We start from the raw sequence: 26,083 nt of genomic DNA on the forward strand, positions 1-26,083 counted from the left end.
GACACTTCCAGGGGTCATGGGGGCAGCCTGTGCCAGGCCTCCCCACCCTCACAGAGGAGAATTCCTTCCGTGTGGTGGGAAGGAGCTCACGATCACAGTGCTGCAGGCAGCTGCTCCAGGTCAGTCCCAAGTTGTATGGAAGGAGGTGAATGTGTGTCTCTGTTCCACGCTCAGTCGGTAATTAATACTGAGTATGTCAGATGTGTTATTTGTGCAATTATGGTGCAGCTTGAGACAGCTGGAGGTAATAACTCTGCCCCTTTTGTGCACTCTGAGACTTTTTTCTGCTACAATGTGCTATTTTTGCCGTGGCAAGGTATGTTTTGAGGGCCTCTTTTCCATAAGTTTAATCAAAACTGGAAGAATTCTGCGAAGAGGGAGAGCAGGATGGTGGGTGTGCGTAGGTAGGCAGGAATGGAACTTGTACATTGTTACAGTCCTTAGCGTGAGTGTTAATCATTCAAACCTCTCAGCCCTGACAATCTCTTTTAACTGGTGAGTTTGCTGGGAGAAGTATTTTGGCTGCAGCCTCTGTCTAAACTTGGATGCAGATCAGGGTGGAAATCAATACTTCATGTCCCCAGCTTTTAGCACAGCAATTACAGGCAGCACTCAGTAACATCTCTGCAGCCGTGTGTCAGCACCCTCGTGTTGGAATCCTTGTTTGAATCTGTATTGGTTGAATTGATTGTGAGCACGAGACGTGCCCGTGGTCTGGGGTGGGATGCTGGTAATGAGAGGGGGATGCAGCAGAGCATTGCTGAGGTGGGTCCATGCCTAGCTGCACCTCTGAGCTGACCCCTGTCCATGCTGGCTGCACCTCTGGGCTTTTGGCTTCATGGCTTTGCCCAGCCTACACCTGTATTTCCAGCAGTTTGGTAAAAAGCAATATCTGTCTGTGTGGAAAACTGAAGTCTGGTGATGACTTACCACGCTGCATCAGGCGTTTGGTCCGTTCAGCCTCGTGTTTTTGCTTTAGTCTCCTTCCCACATTAAATGGAAAACACCTTAATTAATTAATGTTGGTAAAGTGCTTGAAGATGTAACGTGCAATCAATGGCTAAGTGTTGCTAATAACACCTCGCTCAGCGTTTGGCTTATCTCATTTCTGATTTCAGAGCGGTGGTGGCGCACTGTGATCGCTGTGTCCTGGCCCGTGGTGGTGAGGATTGGTGGTGTTTGCTGTGGATGCTGCCAAAATTCAGCTGGGAATGGGGCAGGAGCTGCACCCTGCTCCTGGAATAAGGGGCTGCTCCTTGCTGCGCTGTTATCTCAGGCACGTGCAGCATAAGAAAGATTTCAGTTGTATCTTGGAATGTGGTGATGCCAAGGGGCTAGGAGGACCTTTCTGCTCACGACAGCCTAAAATAGAGGTTTTTTTCTTTTTCTCTTTGATCTCAGTATCCTTTCATAGCTACAATGCAAAGACTTTGACTTTTGCCCGGGAGGCAATCAGTTACCTCTGTGCTGTTGCTATTTTGTGAGTAATCATCCCTGGCTGTTGAAAATGTACCATTTTCATCTCTTCAGAAATCTTCCCTGCTATTTGTTCTTCCAGAGCTGGAGAGCTGATACTGTAAAGAAGCCTGAGGAATTTGGATACTGCTGCCCAGTTGGGTATTGGGAGCATTTTTGTACCATGCTTATCACAAGATCAAGGTCTTGCTGTACTATTACTCTTTCTAATAATTTCCTACTTTGTTTCCCTTTGCCCTGTGTAGTTCAGGGAGCAACCCGTTTCATGCTCTAAAACAATTGCCTGTGCTGGGAAATAAATCTCTACTTAGCAATGTTCCCATGGTTGCTTTAGACACAGGGAACTGCCTGCCAATAACACTCCAGGTCCCTGCTATATCTTAGTCTTTGAAGATGTTAATTTAAGTATCTTTTCTGGAGCTTTCCTATTCAAAAACCTCATCTGGCATGGTTAGCATAATATTTAGATTATCATTGCTTTAGGCTTTGTCCAGGGGAGTTAAAATGAAGCTTCTAAGGATGAGTAAGCTCAAATAAACTGAAGTTGAAGGAGGACTTAATCCAGGGCTTTTGACTCACCAGTTTGAAATATAACCATGAAAATGGTGTTCGATTTGCAGGTGGGCAGAGGGACGTAGAAATAAGTCCCAGTCTTAGGTTGGGGAAGATTAGATATGATTTTGTGGGTTGTGTTCAGACACTCTCAGATGAGGGGGCTGGTTGTCATCCAAGAGGACAGTCTGTCCTCTCATTATTCTTTTTCCTCCAGATGTATCAGTGGACTTGGCGTTCTCTGTCCCTGGGGCTGAATGTGGAATTCTCTGAGATGCCAAAAGAGCCTTTACAGCCTTGAACAGGAGCTCCTGGCCCAGTCTTGGGGTGCAAACACCTTTCCTTGAGTGGTCCCTACTCCTCTCTGTGCTTCGAGTCCCTCACTGTACACCAGGCACTGAGCCCCAGCACTAGCACGATGTAGAGCAAAACTTCAGTCTCCAGCTTGTTAAAACCCAATCCTCACGATTTCTCGTTGCCAGCAAAGCGTGAGATCAGCGCTCTGGTCCTGACGCAGCATCTGCAGAACCCCGTGCTCATAATGCAGCGTGCAGGGCAGCAGCTACATGGAAAACCCCAGGGAATCAGTCACCCAGAGGGCTCATTTCTCAGGATACATCCTCACCCGTGGGATGCTGAAGGCTCAGGGGGTTGGTTCTTGTTGCTTTGCAATCTCTTCCTGTTTTTCATTTCTGTGTTGTTTTACTTGAGCCTTTATGGGAGATGTTTTTGGATATTGAGATGGATTTTGTGGAACCTCCAGCTAGATTATTTTGGTGTTTAGAAATGTGTCCTGTGGTAGCAGGAGATGGGATGGATTTAGCTTTTTTTAAGGAAAAAAAAAAGCAGTCCCACCAGAATATGGAAGTGGAATAAATGCTTTTGAAAGCTTTGAAGCCTTTTCTGTAGTCAGTTTGTCTGCAGGAGTTGCAAAGGTGAGGAAAATCACTTCCCGAGGTTTTCCTTCTGCACCCATGGCCAAGGGGGGTGATTGGAGACTTGAGGATGTGATGGTGAGGGTTTGGAGGTGTCTCCCCAGAGCAAGAGGCTGAGGCTGAGTGATGGGGATGGGCTGAGATCTGAGGGGACCTGAGGTAGCAGAGGCTTTTCAGGAGGAAAATGCATCCCTGCAGGACAACTGCAGCGGTGTTGGTTGTGATTGAGTGTGAGGCCATGGCTCCCAGGGGGTATCACTGTACCCCTCAGTCCAGCTCTAGCTTCCATAATCTGATAAATTACTGATTCCCTAATCTTGTTAGTGCTCTTCTTCCCCAGATCCCTGCAAGGAGCTCTGGGATGGGGACAGAGCCGACCACAGGTGATGCAGGCTGGCTGTTTCCCACCCAGACTCAGTGTGGGTGGCTTTTGGGTCAGGTTTCTGCTTTTCAGCTGGCCTTGATAAAGTGATGTGTCTGTGTCTGAAAATTGCTGAACTGCAAAGACCTCTGCCTTGGAGTGCAGGAGATGAGCTGCAGCAGAGAAATGTTTTTGCACGGAGCAATTAGCGAGAAATGGGGTTTTTGTCATGAGGATTTCTGACACTTGCTTGGTGGGAGAGCTGCAGTGGGCAGGGCTGTGTTTGCACAGAGAAATGGGAAAAGCTCTTTTGCTGTTGCTTTTCAGATATGTGGTCAGCCACAGATTTTAAGTATGTGAGGCTAGAATTTGCTTTCAGATCACTTGGACGATGGGAAAGGAGCAGAGATGCCTACAGAAAGTTGAAAGGGGAGTGTGGTGGCATCCTGGATCTCCTGTGGGCTCTGAGACTCAAGAGTTTGGGAGATGATCAGCCTTACCATTGAAGAAGGAAGAGGGACTGAGTGGTGCTCTGCTATCATGTGGTCCAGGTCTGGGCTCATCGCAGTCTTGGAGAATCATCCTTGTCCCTTGTTGTGTCTGCAAATGTTTTTTCTGGAAGGAGCATCTCTTCTGAGGGCATCCATAAATCCATTTCTCATACTTTTTGGTCCTTACAGAGTCATTCTGACTCACGTCTTTTCATGCCACTTCTTCCTCTAAATTAAGATTTCACAGATTTTAGAGGCTGTATCTGGGAACTGAGCCTTTGGGTTTATCTGACAGGGAGCTGATGTGTCACAGCCTTTCCTGCTGCTGTCCTGTGCCATCTCTTCTTTGTTGTCTCACTTTGCTGGGTGGCACCTGGGGGAGAATCCCAAACCTTTCCATCACCACCTTTCTCATAAAAACTGTGTTCTCCCTCGGTGGGGATTAGAAACACCTTTCTGCAGAAAGTAGCATCTATTGGAGGTGGGGGAAATTGTTGTTTGGTGTGAATATGTGGGATGTAAAGAGAATAAGGGAGTACAATGGTGTCCTGATGCCTATCTGCAGGTTTTTCTCTGACTCTTTTTTGTAGCAGCAATGAAACCTGGAGAGCTGACATGGCTGGGAAATAGTTTTGGGCAGGAAAGGTGAAACAGAGCTTGTACCTCTGCTCCAGCAGATTGAGGCCATTGCCTGTGTTTGAAACTGAGAACCCGAAACTTGAATCTTTTGAGTTTCCTTTGCTTTTTAATTCTTATCAAATCATGGTGTTTGCAGAAATGGACTCTCATTACTCTTTAATTTCAGCCAGAACATGAACTTGCTAACTATTCCCTCAGTCACTGTAAAGCTGGAGAGTTTTCCAGTGGTGAGTGCCTGTGAGTGTGCACAGCACAGAGAAGATGAAGGATGAAGGCTGGCAGTGCACCCCACTGCTCCAGCCTGTTGGTTTTAACTAAACTGTCCACCATCCTCCTTGGAAATTCACTGGGAAAAGCAGCAAGGATTACTGTGGGTCATCATCAACTGAGTGGGGACCCAGCTGGGATTGGGCAGCAGCCATGCCACGGCTAATTCCCCAAGAACAGCTTCTTGCTTTCTTTTAACAGTAGAATATCCCAAAATGCTTAGCTTTGGCTTTGTCTGCTTTTTCAGGTATGCACAGGAGTATCTCATAAACTTAAGGGCTGAATTAAAAGGTATTTGTAAGGTTCTGCTTTTGGTCCTTGACTGGTTTGAGTGGTCTCTGCCCTCCCATCATAAAATGGTATTTTTTTTCAGGATATTTCCAATTGCTGTGGGTCGAAATTTGCTGCAGGCGCACAAGCACAGGAAGCGTTTGCCTGTTTTCCAGGGAGATTTGCTCTATTAGGGGTGGAAAGCAAAGCAAATTGATTTAAGGAACTTACTTTTGACACTAAAGATTTAGATGGTCTAGACGCTCTCTTAAGCTGCAGAGGGGGAAAAATAGCACGTTAGAAGAAAGCTGGAGGACTGCTGTAAAGGTTTTAGTGGACCATACTGAGATTTTCAGCAGGAAAATCTCCAAGTGCAGCTACATTTTGAAGAGCAGCTGCCCTCTGATGTGGAAGGCAGGAGGGCACAGGCAGGGCTGTCACAGTCTGGGCACAGCAGCGCTGCCACAGAGACCCCGGGGGATCTGTCCCCATCGTGGAGCCCCTGTCCCCCTGCAGTGCTTCACTGGAGTGACTCCTCAATAAGGGTGTGAGGATGAGCAGAGCCCAGCTCGGAGTCACTTGTTGGGCTTTTGATTCTCCCTTGGCGCTGAGCAACCTCTTTGTGTGATTTGGTATAACAGCAGCACATTCAGAAAACAGATTTCTCATCTTGTGATGGTAAAATATCCTCTCTCTGTGTGTTCATCATTGTTTGTTCTAGCCTTAAATGCACCCAATTATCTGCTTTCATGTTCATCAATTATTACATTATCTGTTCCAACAAAACCTGTTGTTTTATCCTCCTCAGATTCTTAACATTAATTCCTTGACCTTTTATATCCCCTATAGTATATCCAGAGCTGCTAAATGACTTTGCCCAAATTTGTTAATTTTTTTTTCTGCTGAAGTGATGGCTCAGGCAGGAGCGGGAGAACCATTTCAGGTGTGCTCCCAAGCACATTTGCATCGTGTAATTGAATCTGCAAAGATCATTTTTGTCATCCTTGGGAAGGGAGCTTGTTTTAAAGCCACACAGGCTTTGCTCAAATGAGCTTTAGTTTCCTGCTCAAATGCTCAAATGATCTCGTTTCGTGGTCAAGAGAGGTCCAGAACTGACAGCTCAGGGTGAAAGGGCTGATTAATGGGGTTCTTAAATTTCCATGAAAAGCAGAGGGAGGTGGTGAAGCCAAAGCTGTGCAGCTCCTGGGATGGGGAACTTTGAAAACATAAACCTCAGAGTGAAACCACAGAAAGGCCACATACTTAGTGAAAAAGCTGTATTCAATACCAAAAAGTTCTGCTTTGGGGTAGCACATAGTAATATAAGCAGTAAATTTGCAAGATTTATTAATGAGAAGGTACCCAGGCAGTTGTGTTGGCTTCAGGATGGATTCCTGCTAGGCCCTGGTGTCCTGATGCTGCTGTGCATGGATGCTTTCCGTGGGTTGTTGCAGCTGCTGGGTGAGGCAGAACTGGGCCTGGGAACAGAGGGGCTGAGTGGATTGTCACCAGCTGGTCCCTAGGGTGCCCCTGTGGGCATGTCCCCAGCTCGCTGCCCAGCGCTGTCTGGCCCAGTTTAGGAGCTGCTGAGTGCTCAGGCATCAAAGAGAGAGAGCGGGGTGAGCAGGGCGTGCTGGAACAGGGCTCGCGAGCTGCCACCTTGCCCTGCTTGCCCATGTTCTCATGCCCTTGTCATTGCCTGGCTTGGCTCCAGCTCTGGGACTCGCTCACACTCCCAGAAGTTGCTCACAAGCTGCCTGAGCCTCGCTGGAGTTGTGTGAAGGTCTGCAGTGGCCCCAGACAGCTGCCGCAGGTGCTCACTGAGAACAATCCGCTGTTCCTTTCAGGCGGGGCAAACCTTCAAAGAGAGCACTTTGCATTTTGCCACCTTTGCAGAGGCCCTTTTTATGTGCTTTTCCTCCTTGGACATGCATCATTTCCAGCGTATTTTGGTAAATGATGTAATTTAACACATCTCGTGTGCCCTGCTTATCGCTGTCATTTCTGAGTGCACTCATTAGGGACCGGTTTGATTTTGGGCGTAATTCCTCTGACAGGCACATTTACTGAACATCTTTGATTCAGCATTTCACGTGTGGCAGGATTAATGGAAAGCACTTTACTAAAGAGGTTTGAATACCTTGTAGTTTCCTTGAAGATTTTTTTTTTTTTTTCATTTAAATGGAGCTGTATTATCTTGGGCTGGGTTTTTTTTTTGGTTTTTTTTTTTTGATGCTGTTGTGGTTTGTGGACTGAAGTGTTTCCTCTGCTGCCAGGGTTGGATTGCCATGGACTGGGGCAACTGTAGGTCCTGGAAACAGGATGCAAAATCTGGATGTATGATTACAATTATATTTGTTTTATTTTGCTTGGGGAAACATGCATAAAAAAGCCATGAGAGCTCTACCTGTTAATTAGCGTGACAATACCGTGGTAACGACCACCTTGCAGGATTAAAACCCCATATTCAGATAAGCATTAACTGTGCTTGTTGGCAGATGAACAATGCAGATAATACCAGAGGAGCAGAGCTGGCTGGGCTGTCAGTGACAGCCTGTCCATACTGTGATGTCAGCACAGGTGCCTTTGACCTCATCACGATGTTCAGTCAAGCCTGGCTTTGCACGGCCGTGTCTCCCAGTGGATTGGAATGTTGTGCAGGGAGAAATCAAGTAAATCCTTCATGGTGAGACCCTTTATGGGTAGCCTTGGGAGCAGTAAAAGCAGTATTTACACCCTTGAGGTGTAAATCTGCAGGGCTGTGCTTCTTTTAGGGCCCTTATCAACCTGCAGATACACCTGGTTCTTGAGCACGTGGGATTTGGTGCTGCTGCCAGGGTTTCTATAATTTTGAAGGGTTGTTTCCACTCTTTGGTACCATCTTTACACCAGGAGATGGCTCAGGGTTAGGATTAAGAAAATTTGGTGTGAGGAACCTGTGGGAACATGTGTGACCTCATCCAGTTCTTTGCTGCAGTGCATCAAGCCTGTGAGGCTGGAGGGGCTCCTTTGTGGCTGCAGGGACCTGTCCCTTGTCAAGACACAAATAAGGAGCTTTGGCTGTTGGGTTGGGATTCCTGCTGCAAGAACCTGCCCAGTATCACCTCAGCTGGCTGCTGGAAGTCACCCAGATACTTTCAAAACTGCTGGTGTTGGATCCTCCAGTGTGTTCCGAGCTGGGAGCAGCTGAAGTTTTGGATTCTCTCAAAGGAAGAAAATTATCCAGGCCTTGAAGAGTTGCTGTGATTTATTCCGGTTCTTTTTAGTTGCAGCTGTGCATAAGGACTCCAAAGTGGGGGATATTTTGCTGAACTGCAGTTTTTGTGAGGTAGCTCTCATTTGCTAATTCTTTTTTGGTTGTTTCTGCCGATGTAAGTACAAGCTTATTCTGCAGTGATGTTTTTCATCTTTCCTGGACTTGAATCAGCAAATGAGTGTTGATATCCTTGTGGCAATCTGGTGAGGAGAGGGGAAGCAGAAAAATGAAGTGATGCTCTGAAAAGCTCATGCTTTTTTATATCAATGGCCAAACCAAGTACTTCTACTTATCACACCAAGTATCTTGAGTAAGAAGAGAGATGGATATTGTTGGCTTGAAGTAGATGGATGTAGTGCTGGAGGTAACTGGTAGGAAGTTACTAAATATATTGTGGTTTCTTTGCAGCACTTTTTCAGCATATCTTAACTTTCTCTAAGTGTGTGTGCACAGTTTAGAGGGTAATGCCATTAATTAGAACAACAGAAAAGACTTAATGTAAGAGTATAACCCTCTTTAGTGCACTGGGTTTATCCCTGATTAGCAGAGCTGCTCTGATCTTATGGAAATCTGTGTACATGTCATTAGGAAAGTGGGATTAAATTGGTAATTAATAACACCAAAAAGTTTTCATCGTTGAAAACGAGTAAAAATTTGTAAGGAAAATAAACTTTGAATATAGATAAAAACATGAAGCTTTTTCTTTATTCCAGTCTGCCAGGGAACAAGGGTGGGAAGAGGAGGCATAGGTTACCACAGATGCTATGGCTGAGGCTCAAAGTAAGCCAAGGATGATGCCGAATTGTCCTGGGCAGTATACAGCCAATTCTTTCTGAATTTTGCCCAAAATTCTTCTGGGTATAGCCGAGGCCAGCGTTGTGTGCTCGTGTGCTGCTGCAGAGCATCTCGGCTCTCCGGGGAGAGGAGGGGCGTGCTGGAGAGTCGCAGGAGAGTTGTTCTGGGTGTTATTAGAAGTATTATCACGATGAGGTGCTGGTCAGGCGCTGAACTCTGCAGGCACGAGCACGGTGTCTGTCTGTGTGACAAGTGCTGCTGCCAGCAGAGAATCCTGATGAGGATCCTGCCGGGCTGGGATCGGCACACAGCAGTTTCCTTCCTGCCTGTTTATTCAGGCAAGCCCGGGCTTGTTTTGGTAGTTATTTCACCTCTTGTTACTGATGGCTGGCAGGGAAGATCAGCTACTCTGTGATGAAATCTTTCATGTATACACGTATTTTATACTTTTGGTTTTTAATTTATTTTTTTTTTTAATGATGGAGAACAGCACAACCAGGTTTTTGCAGAGGATGGCACCCGTGCAGGAATTTTATTCTTTGCTCTTCAGCGTTTCTTTCAAGCTTATTTGCAGGAAGGCTGCGCTGCTAGGCGGAGGTTCCGTGTCTTTTAACCTGTTGCACAGCCAGCCTTTCCCCGCTCCTGCTGCGGAAATGAAGGTGGATAAGCGGGAGCTCCCGCGGCGCGGCTGCGCTCACACACACACACAAAGCAGCAAGGTCCTTATCAGCGCCTCGCCGATAAACCGGGGCACAAAAGCCTTGGCGGGGACCCACATCTCCTACTTATTTGGAGATTAAAAGCTCTTGAGGCTTTGGTTTGTTGTGAAAGTTAATTGCGAAGCCCTCGAAGCTTGGCGGGGCTCCCACGGCGAGACTCGTCACGCCGGAGCCGAGCCCTGGGGCAGCTGCGGGGCTGGTCCGGGCGGGTCGCTGCGGGCTGCGGAGGGACCGGCTCCTCCCGAGGGCATCTCCCCCCCAGACCTCCAGACACGGCAGCAGGAGATGCACGCTACTCAGGGGTGCTGCTCTGTCCCCGCCGGCTGTAGCGTGAGCCGGGGCAGCGGGCGGTGATCCCGCCCCGTCACCGCAATCTGCCCCGCTTGAGTGTAATTAGGGCTGTGGTGGGGAAAGGCTGCCCTGCTGTGCTTGCGTCAGATCGCATCTGGAGGTGCCTGCAAGCGGGGTTGGTTCCTCAGGGGTGTTCCCAGCGCTGCTCCTTGCCCACTGCCCCTCCCTGACATGCTCAGGGTGCCTCTGCTGACAAGTCTTGGTGTCCCGGAGCATCCGCTGCGACCTTCTTGGGGTTTTGGGGTTGTGACCTACACCCAGAACCCTGAACTTTGAGGTCCTCCAGGTGAGGAGGTGAGTGCTGCCGGCTGTCTGAACCCAGCCTTGCTCTGTTCATTAGCATTTCAATCGGCTCACCATGGGAACCTTCCACACGCTGCTGCTCTCAGAGCAGCACCTTCTCCTCAGCACAATCCTGAGAGAAAGGCAGAAATAAAATTCCAGCCAGGTGATTGCAGAGGGACAAGGTTTGTCGTTTTCATTTGTTTATTAATTTTTAAGATGCTTTCTCATAGCTGCTACCTGTGCAAACCTTGCACCAGGCAGTTGAGGGATCTGGTGGACCCCAGATGGGTCTCGGGTGTCCATGCTGGACATCTCTGGAGGACACCCAGGCTCGCTGTGGTGGGGCTGGTTTGGATAGGTTGGCCCAAAGTGGGCAGTAGCTATCTGTTGCTTTGGGTTTTAGTTTTCATCACAACCTCATGACACTTTTCTTTCGTTAATGATTTTGTCAGTGCCGGGGCTGTGTGTGGTGTGTATTGGGTAACCACATTTGGACGAGCTCAGCCATAGAATCAGAGATTGGTTGGGGTTTTAAGGGACCTTAAAAATCATCCAGTTCCACTCCCCTGCTGTGGGCAGGGATACAGCTTCCATAGATCAGGTTGCTCCAAGCCCCATCCAGCCAATTCTCACAAGAGAGGGCAAAAGATCCCAAACAGTCTCAAGAACAACAAACAGAGCATTCCCTATTTTAATCTCCATTCTTCATTTAAAATCAATAAAAATACTGCCCTGGTGGTATTTTTCTACCCAAGCTCTTGTGAAACAAAAGTAAATGTTACTGACCTGGCAGCAGAAATGAAAGGAGAATGAGAAGCAATGTATGAAATGGATTGTCAGCCAGTGTTTGTTTTTCTCTATTGGTCTTGTGGCATTTCCGTGGAAGAGGCCAGATACAAAGTTCCCTTGCATAATGCTCACATCACTGGAGTATGATTGTATCCGACTGTCACAGACGAGGATGCTATATTTATGTCTCAGTGAATTTCATCCCTCGGTTTGTGCGCCCTCTGACCTCTGGGGAATATCACAAATCCACTGTTATGGAGTACAATGGCACATTTGATTTATCAACTGCATTAATGATCTGGTTGAAGGGAGAAACAACACGTTAATTAAATTCACAACTGGCGATAAATGTAGTGTTGCAAACATCGGGCAGGACAGTGATTTAGGATAGAAAGGTAGGCAAGCCATGGCAAACTGTGAAGCAAATGCCACCATGCCTGTGGTAACTGGCAAAAATGGAGATTGGGGATTCAGTGAGAAAATAAATTAGAATAAATGAGGATGTTGAGTTGTCTGCAGTCTCCACAGTTTGTGGCCAAAATCAGTGTTAGTGTAGGTGCTGCAGTGTGAAAGGGGCAGTGCTGGTTCAGGACAAATTAATAGCTATAAAAAACCCCTAACCTACAGGTTGTCAGGCATTGAGTATTTTGGCACTGCTCTGTTGATGCTATTAACATAAATTCAAGCTGACCTAAGTGCACTGGGATAAAAACAAACATTTACCCTCAGAAAATCCTCTGACTGAATGTGAATTTCACCGTTGGCTTTGGGCTTTTTCGTGTTTTGCATTTCTTTTCTGTGGGTTTTAGTAATGAAAACAAACCACTTGGCTTCACCTTGGCTTGGAGTTAACTTCTTCTGCAGTCATTTTCTCTTTCCCATGCACTGACACACTCAGGGGTAGAGCTGCAAGTAGGCAAGAAGTTGTTCATTTTCAGCTTGGATTGAAAATGCTTCTTTTCTAATGCAGTGCAAAATGCCTGAGTTAAAGGCTGACTCGTTTCTCTGGAAGGATCTACACATCCAAGCATTCCTATGTGAGATTCTAAGTGCCCCACCAGTTCCTGGCTTTGGTGTGAGCAGCCACATGCTCCAAGTTAAATTAATGTATAGTGGGGTCTCAGCCCCTGCCCATGCATCATCCCCTCCCCTCTGCTCTTTGGGTTGTATTCCTGACCTTCTGAATTGCCTCCAGCTGGAACTCTCCCTTCAAAGTGAGCTCAGATGAAAAATATTTTTGTGTGAAGTGTTAACATACTCTTTTGAGGGAAAACCTCTTTTAAAAGGTGGAGCAAGCTAGAACATTAAATAAAAAATGCTTTATTTTAATAAAGGTACCTGTTGATTACCTGTGAGGAGAAAAATACTGTAAACCCAGCTGTGAGTTAGTGTATTGACCACTACAAGGGACAGTTTAACCAAAAGACTCTTTTTCTTCACTTAAGTTGGTGCAGGTTATTGGAAGGAGACATTTGGGGATGTATTTACAAGGAATGGCATTAGTTATTGAGGGCTGAGCTAAATAAAATTAATTTTGAACAGGAAGTGAGTTACTCTGTCCTTGTCATAACCTCTAGTCCACATGAACAGCACTCAAGTTATTAAAAGGCTGTTTTAAACTGACAAAGAATTTCATAATCTTTCTTCTGGGTTGGAAGGAGGATGTTATTTTAAAGATCAATGACCCTTGTTCAGGTGCTATTATACCATTTCAAAGATATGTAGAGTTTGGGATTTCTTTTGTTTTTTTTTTTAAATATTTTGCAATCAACAATTTATTTTTTTTTTCCTCTAAAGCTTTTTTGGTTTCTTTTTGTGCTACACCTTTTCTTCTGTGCTATACCTTGGGGTACAATTAGGAGTGTGTTCTGCAGCTGAGTGGTGTCAGGACTGCAGCAATCATTAAAGCCTTCGAAAGGTAAATATTGCAGAGGATGGAACAGCAGTAGTCTTGGTGAAAAGAAGAAAGCCAGCAGCATTTTTGGGATTTATTCACCCCTTGGTGTTTGAAGACTGCAGAGGGAGGTGGAGAACTTATGGTTTGTGTTGGAAGAGAACTTAAAGCTCACCCCATTCTCCTTCTGCCATGGGCAGGGACACTTTCCGCTGTCCCAGGCTGCTCCAAGCCCTGTCCAGCCTGGCCTTGGACACTCCCAGGGATGGGGGGCAGCCCCAGCTGCTCTGGGCACCCTGTGCCAGGGCCACACCACCCTCACAGCCAAAATTCCTTCCCCATATCCTTCTATCCCTGCCCTCTGTCAGGTTGGAGCCCAAGATCCGCGTGTTGTGCTGGCAGTGATGGCAGGGTCAGTAAGCAAAGGGCTAAACGTGGTACCAGGCTGTGTTTCACCAAAAGCATAGGCTTGAGTAGCCCTGGGATGGGGAAGTGCCTCGATGTCCATGGGGGCACACATGGGAGGGAGAGCTGGGCCACGGGCACTGAGGGACAGGTTTAATGAGTGTCCCTCACCTCCCTCCCCACCTCGTGCTGTTCTGCAGGGCAGGGGCTGAGTTCTGAGTCTGGTTCACGTGCAGCACCAAGGGGCCCGGTGATATTAAAGGAAAGCTGATAAAGCTTCCTGTGTTGAGAGCTTGGAGGCATCCCTCGTTCCCCTGGCTGTTATCTGTGCAGCATCCCTGTCCCCCACCCCACCTCCTCCTAACGAAGCAATTACATGCACAGAGGTGGGCTCTCTCCCAGAAACCAGCCTCCCTGGGCTGGGGATGTGTCCTGGGCAAAGCAACTCTGAACAGCAAAGACAATGTCTTAATATGAGTTTTCAGCAATTTTAAAGTGAATTGCATTCACTGGCTTGTGATAGGCTTGAAAAGTTCCTGTTTAATGTGTCGAAGGAGATCAGTCGCTATTTTGGAACATTAATTTATACAATTCAGATCACACTTGTAGGGTTTTTTGTTTCCCAGCGTTTCTGGTTTTACTAATTGCAATTGTTTCACGTCCTCTAATCTATTATACTTTTTAATAAGGCATATAATTCATTATTTAGGTGGTAGTGTTCTGATAATTAGATGGGTTATTTTTGTCAGTGCTGATTAGTTGGTAAGTACAGATTAATATTTGAAGACTTGATGTGGTCTCTTGCTATTTGAGTTTCAAAGAGGTGATGTGGCACTTGTTTCGTGATATTCCCAACAACTTCATCCCTTCCAGCCTGAGGAAAGTGCTGACAAATTGTAAAGAGGCTTTGAAAGCCTTTGGATCTTGTTTTCCCTGTAAAACTCATATTAGAAAAACGCCAGCGAGTGTCAGCTGGGGGTGAGACACTGAAAGTGCAGCTCCCTGAGCAGACAGCAGCACCAGGTTCCACTGAGGTCTGTACCCTAAATGATTTTTTGGGGGCACAAGTAATACCCTGCACGTTGCAGGGCAGGGACCTGCCGTTTGCTGGATATGTCCTAGAAAAGCCTTGCCCCTTCACAAACAGAAAGCCTTGGCTTTTTTTTTTTTTTTTTTTTTTTTTTTTTTTTTTTTTTTTTTTTTTTTTGGCCTGGAGTTAATTGCAGTGTGGGACAATGTGGCCTTTGTGTGACTGTCCCTGTACTGGGGACGGTTTCTCCTCTCCCCCCACCCCTGCAGAGCTGGCAGCGATTCCGTTCTCTCCCTCGTGCAGAAGCTGTTTGCAGGATTAAGGATTTTTTAGTTCATTTGCAGACTGGTTAGTGAAGGGGTGTGGTGGCTGGGGGGACAGGGTGGGCACCTGCAGGCTGTAGGAGTTGGGTGTGGGTGTCTGGGGGGTGAAACACCCCGGTATTCCTGCACCCCTGCGGACCAGACCGAGGGAGGCACCGGGTGTGCTGCAGCGCAGTTAAGCGTGTGTTCCTTGGAGCTGCAGCCTCCTGCCTCGGCCAAGATAATATGAACCATGCTGCTGGAAGAGATGATGCTGTTGGAGCTGAGCCATCGCATTTTTTGATACCAGATCTCTGGGAAGAGGGAATAAACGAAATGCTTTTTAGTCACTTGGTCACCCCTACCAAGGAAACCACAGCTCCTCAGTGGCTCCTTGCTGTAGACTCCTTCAGCCCTCCCTGCTTTAGCAGATGGCTCCAAACACAAATAAGCCTCAGGGATGCCTGTCACTGCCTGTGACCCTGGGGAAAGTAGAAACCACATAGGAAATGAGCAGGGATAAGGAGATGCCGAACATTTTTCTTGAGCAAATAAGTGTGGCAGAGGGAATGTCAGGATAAGCTCTGTGCATTTATCAGTGCTGTGAGCACACCTCAGGCAATCCCTTTGCAGCACCCCACGATGCCAGGGGGGGTTCCTGCTCCTTGGTGGTTCAAGGACACATGTGTTAATGGATGATCCCTGTATCCACAGAGATGTTGTGGGGTTTGCATGCATTTCCAGAGCCCCTCTGCCTGAGGATGGGAGCTGAAGTCATGGAGATGCTCCTCTTCGAGCTGCTGGGGGTGAACTTGGCATTCACTGTGCTTTTCACATGGAGATCCAGCTGTGAGCAATGGTGTGATGGTTGTATGGATTGGGTGATGAGTTCACAGCCTAGTGAAAAAGCATGGCAAGGAAGGGATTTACTGAAGTAGAAGCAGAGGAGGGATGCTGAGAGCTTCCACACTTTCCCTGGTCTCAAGTCTGTTGGGCTGTGGAAATAAATTAGGGGCTGAGCAACTGCAAGTGGGGGACAGCAGGGTCTGCCAGGAGGGCAGAGCTGGAGCAAAGGAGACTAATGATGTCTCCATTGCCCCACTGCAGTTTTGTCAGCCTGGGAATTCCAGCCCCAATTCGCTTGGGCCGTGGTGCTGGAATTGGCACATCCTAGGAGAAATGCCTTGTGTTTATGCAGGACCTCGCTGCTGCTGGGGAGGGGGGTCAGAGTGTAAGTTGGTTAAGCAGCTGGATTGCCCTGGTGTATTTGCCACAGGATAATGGAAAATTCCTGTGAGGAGCTGTGCTTGATCTGGGGCCAGAGGGAACAGGATGAAGTCTATTCCACCAGCGAAATTATAGAAGACTACACTGTGCATCTTCCGGCGCCTGCTGCCAATGTTTTTATAGGCTTGAGATTTTATTTTGGAGGAGTATCTGCATGCAAGGCCAACCTGCAGCCGTGCCAGCTTCTTGCCGTGTGTCCTCTCCCGCTGCCTGGGAGCCATTCCCCTGTACAATTTCGAGAGCCACGTGCAAAGAGCCTGTGGCAGCTTCGTTTTCTGCTTCTCAGGAGGATAGGAGGAATTCAGAGCTGTGGGGTCCCCGTGGTCCTGACACAGGAGCACGGGAGCTCTGCTGACACACACGAGAGCCTTTCAAGGGCTGCAATAGCCTTTTCACCCTCCTGCTTTCCCTCAGTGCGTTTGGGTCCATCCTGCTGCATGAATATTACTAATTACCATCAGAATTTGTGGAGTTAAAGGGAATCTTAGAAAATTAGTATCTAGTAAAAGCCTATGCAAGGAAGTTTTAACATCTCTTAGGACTTAGTGGCATCTTTGTGTTACGAACCCATTTGTGCTGCAAGGCTTTAGACTGAAGGATCCAACTTGCTGTTCTTAGACTGTTATCGCTAATAAAATGACTTTACACTTTGATAGCCTTTCACTCCAGGATCTAAAAGTACTTTAAAATGGTAATGAATTAAGCTTCTTGATAGCTCTTGAGTGCAGCTCTTTGTACAGGCATTTGGTCCAAAGCCTAGTGAAGTCAGTGGAAAGTTGTCTGTGTCATTAGCTCTGGCAAATCCCTAAATTTTTCTGTCCCTGCTTGTCCCATCCTCAGCCAGAGCTGATGGCACAGAATCTTCTCATGCCAGGAGCCCTCATCCTTTCCTGAATGGGATTTTTTTTTCTTGTTTTTTTGCCTGGTTCCACTGCTGAGGAGCATGTGGGGTAGCAGTACTTTGAAGGTAAGGGAGGATGGCATGCAGATTTAGGTTTACCTGCTGTGCCTGATGTTGTGCTCTGACAGCACCAGAGATTTAGGAGGAATCTGGGTTTGAAATAACATAAAATAATTCTGTAAGAGAAAGCCTGTTACCCCAGCAGCAATGCAGTGCAAATGCCTAGCTCTGTGCTCTTCATTTCCATTGTGGGCCTGCCCAAGGAGTGGTGGTTTCCTGCACTGGGAAGATTTCCAGTCCAAGACCATCCAGTGGGCTTCATTCATTCACCCATTCTCAGTTTGTTGGAGGTTTGCCATTGGTTTAAACATTGGGGATCATGCTTTGGAGAAGATGGCTCCTTCTGCTGTGGGACGTAGCTGGCGACGGGAGCAGGGGAGGGCTGGGCAGTGAGGAGGAGTGGAGTGGTGCTGGTGGAAGCTCTTTTGATCCAGTTCATGGCTGTCAACAGACCTAGCAGGGGAATTCTCCTTATTGCTGTATTAAAGAAGATAAAAGCAGTTCTGCCCCTGGCAAAGCCATAGACACAGGACACCGTGAACATGACTTGACTCCCTTTCCTCTTCCAGATGTGTGATGGGTCATGTAATATCCTTATGTCTGATCAGCCATGACAATCTGTATTTTATGGATTTTCACTCCTTGTCACCCTGTTACAATCTCCCCTCTCCCCTACCTTTCATTAATTGTCTCTCAAAACTATCTTGTTGCTGCTCTGATGATTTTTTCCAGTGGATAAGCCTGTTAGAGATAATCTGGTTTGCTGAATTTCCTTTCTGCTAGACAATCTCCTTAATAGCTGCCTCAGAGGATTTCATCCTGTTTGGTTCAAGGATGTGGCTTCAGATAAATATTCTGTTTCTCCATGGTTCTTCTGCTGATTAAGGTCTGTTCTTTCTCCTTTCTGAGCAGGAAGAGTTTCATGGAGACTTATGTATGTTTGGTACTTCTGGGCAAACTGTATTGGCCAAGATGGTCAAAATTCACTGTTGATTTTGGATGTGTCAACTTGGACAGTTCAGGGGCCAAAACAAAGGGAAGAAGAAAGATGAGGGAGAGAAAAGAGTTTTAATCCTTAAATGTGACATTGCTTGAACAACAAAGTATGTGATTGTTGGAGTTTCTCCACGGGACAGCCCAGAGGGGATAAGGAAGTGGTCAAAAGGCACATGCATCCTCTGTTTATCCATTCCCCACCTATGCAATAATTCATAGCATCATTTAATCTCTTTCAGAATTTTGTCATACTTCAGACGTTTGCTATGACTGCTCCTTTTGGAAAAGCCCATTTTCCAAAAGCAAACCCTTTTCATATGTGCTTCAAGGATGCTTTTTCTTTTCCCTGTCCAAACCAGCTCTGGATGGAGGGTCAGGAGATTACAGTTCTTCTCCCAGAGTTGCCAGCGAGCTGCTGAATGATCTTCAGCAATTCGTTTGATCTTTCTGTGCCTCAGTCTCACAAATCAGGATGCTGGTAATAACTTTCTATTGTTAAAGCTCTGGTAATAACTTCCCATTGTTAAAGCTCTTAAAGCTCTTGTATGGAAAATGCTATATGGGGACTTAGAGTAATTATTGTCATAATTTGCAAGCAAAGGTGCTGGAAATAATAGATTTTGTAGTAGAGGACCTTGGTTCTTGCTACAGGGAATTATTAGAATAATTTTGGCTGGAATGACCAATAAAGTGTGAATCAGGCAACTGCCTTTATTGATTTAATTGTCGAGCTACTGGGGAGTGTGTGGGTTTCCATTTGAGGCATCCTGGGAATAAAGGAGAGCCTGTGCCGACTCTGGCTGAATTTGGTCTTGTCTACCATCTAAACAGTGTATGAGTTCCTTGTACATAATGGCACTATGCCATTATGGCCATTGCTAATAAAAACAAGCCAAACACAACACCAAAACCCCAGCAAACAAACCCAAACCCAGGGGTGTTTCTCCCACCACTTCTCCTTTGTGGTCTGTGGTGACCTCATGTGTGAAGGCACCTTGCAGTAGAGGCAAGTGAAACACTGACTGGGGCTATCCCTGTGGTATCCAGATCCAGCAGTTAAAGGTGAATTAGGGTAATGAAGATGTAGGTAAGTTTGCTCTGTACATTTCTCAACGCCTGGCTCCCCACCCTGTCCCTCACTGCCTCTAATTTTTACAGCTCGCTAAAAATAGGTCTTGGAGAAGACTTGGAGTGTTGAGACGGAGACAAAGCAAGACTGTAAATCACTTGACAGCTCATTTCCTTACAGCAAATATCCCACTCTTACAACTTTATGTTTAGATTGAAGAAGGAATAAAATGTAGCAAGAACTTGGTTACTGGGTGTTTCAGTTGTATTTATTTTTCCTTTAATAAATAACAACAGAAGAAGATAGTAGTGGCACAAATCTTACTGGAAAGGACTGAATTGGCATCAGTTTTTATCTTTTAAAAATGTCAGCCCTGGGTGTTTTGGGTGCTGGTGTGGGATTGGGTTTGTGCATGGCTCTGTGTGAGGAGCAGCAATGCCACACTGAGTGCCACAAACACAACTGGATGGATGTGCCTCATCTTCTGCATGCCAAGTCCTTTTACCCCTTGTTGTCACTGTCTCTGAGCTCTGCAGGCTTTTCAGTCCTATTCCTGCAGCCAGTGGGAGCTTTGCCAGTAATTCCAGTAAGGATAGGGTCAAGGCTCTGAGGGTCATTTCCTGTCCTTATGCACACGAGGCTTTGCCGAGCTCTCTGCAAATGCCCCTTGATCTGAGGTGCTTCATTAGGCAGGTCAGAGCATCATTCAGTGGCCAGGTTGGGTTTATTCCCTTGGGATATTTGCTTTGCACTCTGGCTGGGGATGAGAAAACAACAACCACGGGGCAGCCGGGGCTGCATTTTTGGAAGGCATGGGCAGCTGTTTCACAAGACCTACGTGCCTACCTCAGTCCTCTGCAAAAGCTGTGTTTCAGAGGGATCTGGTAGAGGTTATCCTGTTTAGCTGTGTGCTGAAATTCCCTAGCACTGCCCTCTGCTCTGCTGCTGTTCCCATTCTCCATCCCCACCTCCTCAAAGGGCCCAGCCAGACCAGCACTGGTCGTGCCAAAGCTCCGTGCTGCAAATACAAGTCACGGGATCAAGGCTGCAGTAAGAGACTGCATCTTCTGCTGTGGCAATATGTGCTTCAGATCTGTGAAATTAGAGCCTTGTCTTGCTGGATGCAGCTCTGGGTTATCAGACCCATTATCCAAAGGTTGTGCTCGTTGATCACAGCAAATATTTTGGTGGTGTTATGCACAGCTGGGTATTAGCAATGTTTAATGGCAGCTTGGGAGGGATGAGTCCTGACAAGAGCAAGGACAATGCTCTTCTTTCACCTGAGCTGCTGTTTCCCAACCTTAACACCTTTGCACGAAAAAATGCTCTGTGGCAGCCAGGGGTTAGAACTGTTGCCTTAGAGTTGTTCTATCTATTTGGCACAACAAAAAGAAAAAGGAGTTATCATTGTCCCAGGAGGCAGAGAACAAATTTAGGTCCTAGTCTTGCATATGCTTATCCAGCTAATTAGCTTTATTCAATGGAGCCCATTCAGCCTGTAGCACTTGTCCTTCATCTGTTCAGGACCGTGTGTGAATGCTCATTGAAACACATGGTCAATCGTGGCATTGTTGCATGTACATTATTGCTTATATTCTTGTTGGAAGCCAGGAACAGTCTCTCCATTGTAGAAACCTTTTTTTTTTTTTTTTTTTTTAATGTAATACAGCTATTGCTGTGAAATGATGGGCTCAGGTAAATTTATTCTTTTCAATTCCTGGGTCTGAAATTGCTGAGCTCTGCTGTTTAAACAGGAAACAATATTTGTCATCGCTTGGGTTGATGTGGCTTCAGATTTGGGTGTTGTGCCAGTTCCAGGACTTTGAGTAATGTACACATAATGAGTGATTACCTAATTGTTGTCGGGTGGCTGTGTATCAGGACCTTTCTGTCTTAGCAATTAATCTGCCCGTTGATGATCACTCGACCAGCTCCTGCCGGGATCTCTTGTCATTTCAGTCACTTGGCAGCAAAAATTGCAATGAGACTTGTGTTACATCTTGAACTGGATTTTTGCTGATGCTGTTTAAGGATATAGGAGCACATAAAAACGAGCAAGTCTTGTATTCAGTGGGAGAAAATGAATGCTGAGTGTGCCAAGCCCGGGTCAGTGCACCAGCTGCTTTTAGTTTGCTTCTAGATTAAAACTAACTTGTGATAGCGACAACTGAGCTTAAAAACCAGAATTTACATAATGATTCTGTGTTAATGATATTAAACATAATGGCACTAACAACAGCCTGTTAAAGGCAAATCCACACAGATTTCTTTTTCCATTTGACCTTGAGTGCTGACGTTGGACTGGCTCGGCATCACATTTTTTTCCCCATGTTTGAACTTGAAAGGTTCTTTAATACTCAGCTCAATGTTCCTGTTTTGCTTTTTAAATTCCTTATTATTTCCCATGGCTGCAGTGCAAACTGATACCCCGTGCCAGGTCATTTCCAGGACTTGGACCTGAATTAGATTCGGTAGCTGGAAGGCGCTGGGCCTCAGAAATGTTTGTACATGATTCAGTTCCTGGAGGACAAAGACTCATCCTTGGCCGAGGAGCATCCTACACTCCTTGTGCTTCCAGGCACTGTGAGAAGAGAATTGTGGAGGCAGGCTGTTCCCAGGATAGTCCTGCTTAAAATTTCCCGCCTGCATGGCTAATTTCGAGTTCTGTCTCCTTTCCCAGCCAGTTTCTCTCTCCGAATCTTTATCAGATGCTAATTAGCATTCGTTCCCACCCAGCCCCGGGATGTTTATTAAGGTTTTGGGGAAGGCTTTGCTTCTGGCGCTCTTGCAACCCTGTCAATGAAATCTCCCATAACCTCTTCACACCTCAGCTCCACCCCTTGTGTCCACCCACCCTGAATTATTGAATTTCAGCCTTGCTTAGCTCAGGCATCTTGTGACAAGACTTCAGGATCAATAGGGGCATGGCAGGATCTGCAGCACTGGCAGAACTTCCAGCTGGAGATGCTGCAGGTCCTGCAAAGCCCAGTGAGCCACCAGTGGTGGTGGCAGACCAATTTCATCCTATGGTTTGAGACTCCACCATAAGCTGCTGCCTGCAGGCTCCGTGCTGTGTGTTACCCAAGTCAGCAGATGCCAACAGGCACTTACTGGCTGTTGCTCCCCAACTATTTTTTATTTGCATGCCTGGAATTCCTGCTTTCAGCTCAGCAGCAATAAATGAGCCATTTGCATAATGAATGGTTTTAAAATCTGCATCCCTGCAGTGGCTTGAGCCTTGCCCTTCAGAAGGGCTTGTTTGCTGGGAGAAGGTGGCATAATTTAAAAAGCTAAAATCCTCTAGGAAATGGATGTTTGGATAGGAAATAGGTTATTTTCAGCTAATTTCTTTCGTGGTTGCATAGTGTGAAGCGAGCAGAGAAAAGGCAGTGTGTTGCCCTGTGATACTGGAGCAGTTGGGTGGTGTGCTCAGAGACAGGTGAATGTGAAAGAGGCAGGTGGGAAGGAGATTTGGGATAAAAAGGTGCAAGCAGTACACCTGCAGAATAGTGGGGGAACTCCAGGGGCACATGTGCTGTATTGAGGCCTCCTTGGCAACTTTTTCATCTGGTCTGCTGGTGTCCAGGAGCACAGTAATGCACTGATCTTCAGTGTTTGGAAGGTGTCAGACCCTTCTGATTCCAAAAGGAGGAACACAGCTTGCTCTGAAATAATCCAGATGAGGTGTGAGCTCTCCTGTGTCCCTGTGGATCATTTTGGGATGATCCCTCTTGAGACCACAAGGCCACCAAGTGTCCAAGATCTCTATGTCCTCCACCTGAAACTGGGGCATCTCCCAGACATAGTGAGGTACTTCAGTCCTCCCCTTCACTGGGATTATGGAGCAGGAAATGGGATTAGGAAACCCACCACCCCCAAAGAAGCAGGAGCCCTTGGGCACAAGGAGATTTCTGCTGTGCTAGTGCTGCCAAGAAGCCCTGCAGCTCGCTGGGTGATGGGTTTCCTAATAATTCCTAATAAATACAAACCAGGAGGATGAATAATGCACAGCAATAACTCTCCTGCAAACATTAGCATCCCACTCCTGGTGATAAGGCGTCGCTCTCTTTCAAGTCCCTTAAAATGCTTTGCATGTTTCCAGGACTCTTGTTGCAAAAATTCTGCAAGATGTCAGTTTCTGTTTGTTTTCCTTTAAACTACTTTCAAATTCTTATTTGCCGAGTTTGCTGAGCACATAGCGAGCTTCACGGGAGGAAGAGGAGATGAGTGGAGCCGAGTCCTTAATGGAAAATAAATGTGAATCAAAATCCAGCCCAAACCCTGTAATCTCTGCCCCACACAAGAAAGCTCCACTTCAAGGAACAGAAGTCGGAGAAAATAGGTTGGATTTAATTGCTTTGGATGCTGTGGTACAGCAGAAGTGCGAGAAGGCGATAAAAGCTGCAATTTAAAGCTCGGCGGCGGCGGGTTGGAAACGCCGGAGCTGGTGTGCAGGGAGAAGGATACTTTATCCCTGGCACATCTCTGCTGAGTTAAGATAAATGTTGAGCTATTAAGTTCCTGAGAGCATTAAGAGGCTGGGAGAAGGTCACGTACTGCTTCCTCTGTTTTGGCTTTGCCTCTGCGCCGCGCCGCTTCCTTCGCTGAGCTTTAAGGGGGATTCCTTTCTCCTCTGAGATTCTCCCAAATGAGCCCCCCAAAAATGCAGGGGAGCCCAGACAGCCTGGATCAAGGCATTGCTTCCTCCCATAAAAGCTTGCAAAATCCCAGCTGGAGCCAGCTGTGCTGTGTGGGCAAAAGTGGGGTAACAGCTGGGATCTGTCTCCTTGGTAGGATGCTTTAGAAGGGTTTTAAAACTCCTTCACTTTCTCTGAACAACTCCTGGTAGAGTCGTGATGGTCAATATGGTCCAGCCAGGTAAAAACAGAGTGTGAAGTGCCAGCAGCATGCAGAAAACCTCTGGGTATCCCCATTTCCTTGCTGTCTTGTCCCCTGAGGTGAAAAGAGGCAGAGCAGTGTGGAAGTAGGACAAGAGGAAATGATAGGATAAGAGGAAATGGCCTCAAGTTGCACCAGGGAGGTTTAGGCTAAATATTATGAACAATTTCTTCACCAAAAGGGTTGTTCAGCCCTGGCACAGCTGCCCAGGGTAGGTGGTGGAGTCCACATCCCTGGAGAGAATTAAGAGACACGTACATGTGGCACTTGGGGACATGGGCTAGTGGTGACCTCACCAGTGCTGGGTTCATAGTTGGACTTGAGGATTTTGGAGGGCTTTTCCAACTAAAATGATTCTGTGACTCTGAGTCCATGGAAAATGCATACAGGCCAAAAGCTCTGCTCTGTCTTCCTGCTCAAATCCTGATTTCTCTGTCCTTGGGAGGCTGGGCCAGATAAAAGACTGAAGTGAGGGAGGACAGAGGAGGGGAAGAGGATGAATCTCCTGCATTCGTTATTCTGTGTGCAAACATCAAAAGCACTAATGGAAAAGCCTTTTTATATTTTTCATCAAAGCAGTGGTTCAGATTTGGCAGGCTGAGTTGGGATCAGTGAAATATTTATGAATGGAGCAGCTGTTGGGCACTGCTTTAGGAGGACAGCGACCGATCCCCCCTCTCTCCTTCCCTCCTCCCTCCCTCCCTCTTCCCTAAATATGTTTTTCCACTTGGTCCTTTCTTCTCCCCCTCTGCTTTAGCTGTGTTACTCCCTTTAGAGGAACTTGTAGATGAGTCAGGACTGAGTTTGCACTCTGCAGGTGTGTTTATTTTTTGCTTAATTTAAGTGAGGAAAAAAGAGGGGAAAGGGATAAACCAAACCTTAGGGGTGGATGAGGAACAGCAATGGAGGATGTTCCCTGGTTTCCCTCTGCTGCTGCTTGCATGTTAAACCTGAAAACCTTTTGGGTTATTTCTATAGCTAATAATTCATCATGGTTTGTTTTTTTTTTCCTGCTAAGAAAGACAATTGCACTGACCCAAATGAGTTTTATCTTTTATTCTTCCCTAGTAATTACACCCATCCACATGTAAGGAGCGTGAAATTATTTATGAAGGTGTTTTAATCCCAGTTTATTAACTCCTAATCTAGATTTATTATTATTCTTTCTAATTTTGCATCATCACTTAGTAAGGTGGTTCAGAAGAGGAGCTAATGCTCAGTTTGTATTAAAATATCAGGTAGTTATAAATAACAGGTTCACTGAGAGAAACCTGGAGTAATCCTGTTCATCTGAGGGGTGGGATTGGTGTACACCCATGTGTCCATCTCACAGGCAGTGATACCCTCAGTTTATTTTAATAAAAATAAACTTCTTTTCCTTTTGGCTTTGTCCAGAAGATGGTAAACCCAGTGCTGTTATAAATCTGTGTTTTTCACTGCCCTTCCCCCCTGGAGGTGGTGGGCAGGTAGCCAGGTGTCCCCAGGGATGTTTGGGATGCAGGTGCTGAGGTGGAGTGGTGGCAAGGAGCTGCTGTGGTTTTGAGGAGAATATGGGAATTCTGGAGCACCTCCAGTGACTCAGGGTGTGTGTGTGTATGTAATGTGTGGGGAGGAACACAGCTATTTAAAATTTAAAGTTGCATTTCCATCAGGGTATTGTGTTCTTTAAATATAGATCCTTTGAAATGTGATAACTTTGGTCATTGAAGGATAGTAACAGTAATTGTATAAATATTTATGGCATGTAAAACAGCACAAATCAGTGGTGCAGAACTGGGATAGCTCTATGCAATTTTGAAAAGTTGGCTTGAAATCTCATGTTGTGACCAGATGTGTAGGTGGATCAGCCCATAAAAACAGGAACCATTGTCTGAGCTCACTTCTATTTAAAAAGTGCATTAATGCACTTGAAGAGTGTGAGGTTCCAAGCCTGCAGTGTTGCAGACTGAGGTTCACATGGGGACAGTGCTCCCCAGTATTCACAGTGGGCATCCAGAGCATTCTGTGGGTAAGGGGAAAGCCCTGTCTGGTGTCCTGAGGTGCCATGAAGCCTG

General features: G+C 46.4%; 1 protein-coding gene across 4 annotated transcripts in view; it reads left to right on the forward strand.

The window, feature by feature from the left end:
- The window catches only part of KAZN (kazrin, periplakin interacting protein), a 204,485-nt gene that overhangs the window by 121,192 nt on the left and 57,210 nt on the right, over nt 1-26,083 (forward strand). The gene's annotated exons all lie outside the window — the stretch shown is intronic.

The sequence above is a fragment of the Vidua macroura genome, chromosome 23 (assembly GCF_024509145.1).
Source record: "Vidua macroura isolate BioBank_ID:100142 chromosome 23, ASM2450914v1, whole genome shotgun sequence".
NCBI lineage: Eukaryota > Metazoa > Chordata > Aves > Passeriformes > Viduidae > Vidua > Vidua macroura.